Below are 4,628 nucleotides of genomic sequence, written 5' to 3' on the forward strand. Positions count from 1 at the left end.
CCAAGTCCCTTCCAAGGGTCCAGCAGGGACAGGGGTCCTTAAATCCTAACCCTGAACTCTAAATCTCCCTACCAGTGTAGTTGCAGATAAAACACTTTATTCCCTAATTGCACATCAGGGAGCTGAAGGCTCATACACGCACCAACACACACAGTCTCCCAATGACAGACATAAATTCTTAGTCTAAACCCAAAAGGAGGAAATGAAGTATTTCCCACATACCCTATAACTGGCATATTTCCTCTCCCCAGTGAATATAAAATTTCACATTTCTGTATAAGGTTATATTCCTTCCTATCCTTAATCTGTCTTCCTTTCTCCTTCCCTCTTTTAGATTGTTTTCTCAGGCCTGTTTGGAATATGAAAGAGGTCCGTGACTGAGCTGCTACTTTTCTCAACAAGTGCTCTCAGCCCCACAGAGACCCAGTTAAAGCTCTGAAATAAGTGTGTGTGTGTGTGTGCGCGCGCGCACGCGTGGGCATATAGCTATTACTTTAGGCTATTTCTGCTACATATATTCTGTTTCCTGCTTTAAAAAAAAAAGTCTTGTGACCCCAAAACTGCATTCACAGTGTCCATTATTCAGAGTAAATCGTAATACTCATCAAATTCCACCATTCTCTGTACTATTGTGAAGGCATTCAAGAAGTTTTCCAGGAAGGGCGCCTGGGTGGCTCAGTTGGTTAAGCAACTGCCTTCGGCTCAGGTCATGATCCTGGAGTCCCGGGATCGAGTCCCGCATCGGGCTCCCTGCTCGGCGGGGAGTCTGCTTCTCCCTCTGACCCTCCTCCCTCTCCTGCTCTCTGTCTCTCATTCTCTCTGTCTCAAATAAATAAATAAAATCTTTAAAAAAAAAAAAAAAAGTTTTCCAGGAAGTACAAGCAACAATAATAGGGTTGTTGGGAGGGGTCAGTGAACTCATACATAATACAAGTACACACATATGACCTAAAAGTAAGGTGCTGAGCATGGAACCTGGCACGTAGCAAGTGCCCTCACATTTTGGAAATTATCACATGTATATGTATCTATGGTTTCCACATGAGATTTCAGTTTTTAAAAATGCCACTATGTAAAAATTGAAAATCTTAGCTCTGGATTAAGCTTTGAACTACAGGTTGAAGGGAAGCCGAGACATTGTTCAGTAAAGACCTTTGTACCTTTGAGGAACCCATGCTTCCATCAGGCAAATCAGCTATGGGTTTTGAAATCCACAGGAATCACTAACACCCATGGGATACTTCCGATGTGCTGGGTCCATTGATAATTTATTCTCCAAAACCTCCACATGAGGAAGGTTCTAGAGTCATCAGTGCCATTTTACAGTTGGGGAAATTGAAACTGACTTAGACAATAGAGTGAACTAATTGGTTCACAGGTTGAGAAATGCACAGGTAGGCTGACTTCAGATGTGACTGGTGGAGATGTGGTTTGAGCCAGTGGTTTGAATCTTGCGATTATTTCTCACCTCCACTTTCCCGTGTTGGCTGTAATCTCAGCAAGTGTCTCTCATCATCTTTAGATGCCTGTCAGCAACTCCGAAGGCCACATGTTGCCTTGCTCACATCCAATGACCGAGAACATGCACTCTGGTAGACCGGAAAATTAGGAAAGCTTCATTTTCAGGAGTCCTCATCAGACCTCTTCTCACGGTTTCATTGCCCTAATTCAGACATTGTTGTGGCCTCGGAATGGAGGAACAGATGGGCTTTTCCAAATGCCTTAAACCCAAAGCTGAGTATGGAGCAAATCACTCCAAACCTGCACTGCAAAAGTAAGAGAGGGAACTTCTCAAAGGAAGTTTAGGTTTGTTGCAGATTTTTATCCCAGCAGCAGATTCTGAGATGGACATTCATGTACCCATTTATGAGGGTGTCTCCTTGTGAGCAGTACTCTTGGATGGGAAGGGAAAGAGGTAGGGTTGAGCAGAGGGAAAAGCTGGACTGCAAAGACATCCCAACAAGGACTTCTGCCAGCTCTGCAGGGGGCTCTGTTGCTGGGATGACCCTACAGAGGGATCTTGAGTCAGAGTAAGGTGAGTGGCAATGAGGGGGCCGGGCCCTCATACCACCCCCACCTTCACCCCCTATAAACCAGATATTGTTTGTGGGATGTCCAGGAAGGAAGCAGGGCCCTGTGGGAGCCGGCTCTTTTTAGGAGAAGGCAATTCCTGGAGAGAGATTCTGCTGTCAGCTGACAACACTTCCAGCAGCTGGGAGAATAAATCCTTCCGGCCCAAAAAGGAATCCGGGCAGTGCATTCCAGTAATCATGAAGCCGTTGTGGGAAAGGAAGCAAGTCACCCAACTTCTAGAAGCAAGGCCTAGATTTGCACGCAGGCCTTTGAGGTGGCCTTGCCCCAGCTCTCACCTTGTTGCTGACTGTCCGCTGTGTGCTGATTTCTACACACGGACCTGCTGCAGAGTGTTTCTGGAAAGAATCCCAGATACACAGTATCTAAGTGTCAGCTGCCTATCCACGTGTGTCATGTGAGTAACTAAGAGGGCAGGATGTGAGGAGGAAACGAGGGTTGCTACACCTCATTGGGTGGTTAGGGAGACAAGATGTCTGGCCAGACTTGCACCAGAGAACTGTCCGGTTTGAACAAATGAGGAATGTGAAGCATTTGGAAAGGTTACAAAGAAGCCACTACAATAATGAATGTTTTTCTGAAGCAGCACAGTCAGGGAAGAGAAGACCGCGAGTCAGGGATGGCTTTGGTGATCTCGCAGAGTTCTTTACATTGGGATGCAAAAATGCAGCGTGGACGCATCTAAAATTTTACGATGACAGCTGTCTCCTGGCAAATGTGCCAAGTCATGTCATTCCTGACAAGCTCATCAAAACGCTACAAATACTAGGTTCGTGCACTTGGCCATTTTATTTTTTTAAAGATTTTATCTGTTTTTGACAGAGAGAGACACAGCGAGAGAGGGAACACAAGCAGGGGGAGTGGGAGAGGGAGAAGCAGGCTTCCCGCCGAGCAGGGAGCCCAATGCGGGGCTCGATCCCAGGACCCTGGGATCATGACCTGAGCCGAAGGCAGACGCTTAACGACTGAGCCACCCAGGCGCCCCTTGTGCTTGGCCATTTTATTTCAAATGTTTTGGGTGTTCGTGGGCAGTGAAATTAAAAACACACCAATCAGAAGAAAACAGCCTGGTAGCTTTTTTTTTTTTAAGATTTTATTTATTTATTTTAGAGACAGAGCACAAGAGGGGGGAGTGGGAGAGGGAGAAGCAGACTCCCTGCTGAGCAGGGAGCCCGATGCGGGACTTGATCCTGGGACTCCAGGATCATGACCTGAGCCGAAGGCAGTTGCTTAACCAACTGAGCCACCCAGGCGCCCCCAGTCTGGTAGCTTTACAACACCTGGCGTGAGGATGAAAACCTGACCCAGCTTTAGAATGTTGGTCCATGGAAGCTGCATTCAATAAACTACTTAATCATGTCTCGTTCCCATGGCAACAGGCACTGAGGCAGCCTCGCTAAATAAGACTGAATGTGATCAACTGCCAACATGGAAATATAAATCCTCCCCTATTTCCTCTCTGTTTCCCAGCATTTCTCTCTGGGACACGTTCTGTGTTACAAAGCAGCACTGGGAACACAGCCTGTATCTCTCTCCTCCTAACACGCACCAATTTGCAATGGTGAAAGCCCCCATCCTCTGTGTTTTCAGCACGGAACACAGAAATGGGGGTAGCGGAGCATTACATGTATTCTAAAAGGCAAGGAAAGTAATTCTAGATAGTACATTACCCATCCATGTCCCTCACTAAGAGCCTGTTTGTGTGTGTGTGTGTGTGTGTGTTTTTCTCTCAGGCAGTAATGCCTTTTTCTGTTGGAATCAAATCAAAGCATATTTGTGCTCAGGAGCAAGACAGATTTCCTAAATAACAGAGAAGCTATTTTTAGAGGATCTTAGGAGGGGGAAGATCTTGGGATCCACCTAAACTTAGCTCCAGCCTATGGTGCGGTATGTCTCACAGGGAGCACTTGTACATTTCATCCGGTTTATTATGAACTGCCTGAGATGCCCTTGAAGGATGTGCCAGGTGAGCCTGGAGCTGCCCAATGCAGCATCACACAGCCTTTCCCTTCTTTTCCTTTAAAGCACGCTGTTGGGGCACCTGGGTGGCTCAGTTGGTTAAGCGTCTGCCTTCGGCTCAGGTCATGATCCCAGGGTCCTGGGATCGAGCCCCGCATTGGGCTCCCTGCTCACCAGGGAGCCTGCTTTTCCCTCTCCCTCTGTCTGCTGCTCTGCCTACTTGTGTTCTCTCTCTATCTCTCTGTCAAATAAATAAATGAAATCTTTAAAAAAAAAAAAAAAGCACACTGTTTTCTAACTCTTGAGGAGCCCTATGATGAGGCCAATTTGTGCTGACCGTGACCATATTGGTGGTACATCCGGGCTGTCTGTCAGTGCATTTGGGTGAGTTGTTTTGAGGGGACAAAGTCAGTAGTAGTTTGTGGTTGGGGTTAGCTCTGCAAATATGAATGTGAACCGTGAGTTTGCATCTCAGGTGTGTGGCCTAGGGTGTATGCAAGCACAGACAATACTGTGTGGTTCCACCAATGTGGTAAGGGATGAGCACTCAATGCATATATATTATAGATCTTAATTCA

The sequence above is a fragment of the Leptonychotes weddellii genome, chromosome 10 (genome assembly GCF_054177405.1).
Source record: "Leptonychotes weddellii isolate Sample4059 chromosome 10, ASM5417740v2, whole genome shotgun sequence".
NCBI lineage: Eukaryota > Metazoa > Chordata > Mammalia > Carnivora > Phocidae > Leptonychotes > Leptonychotes weddellii.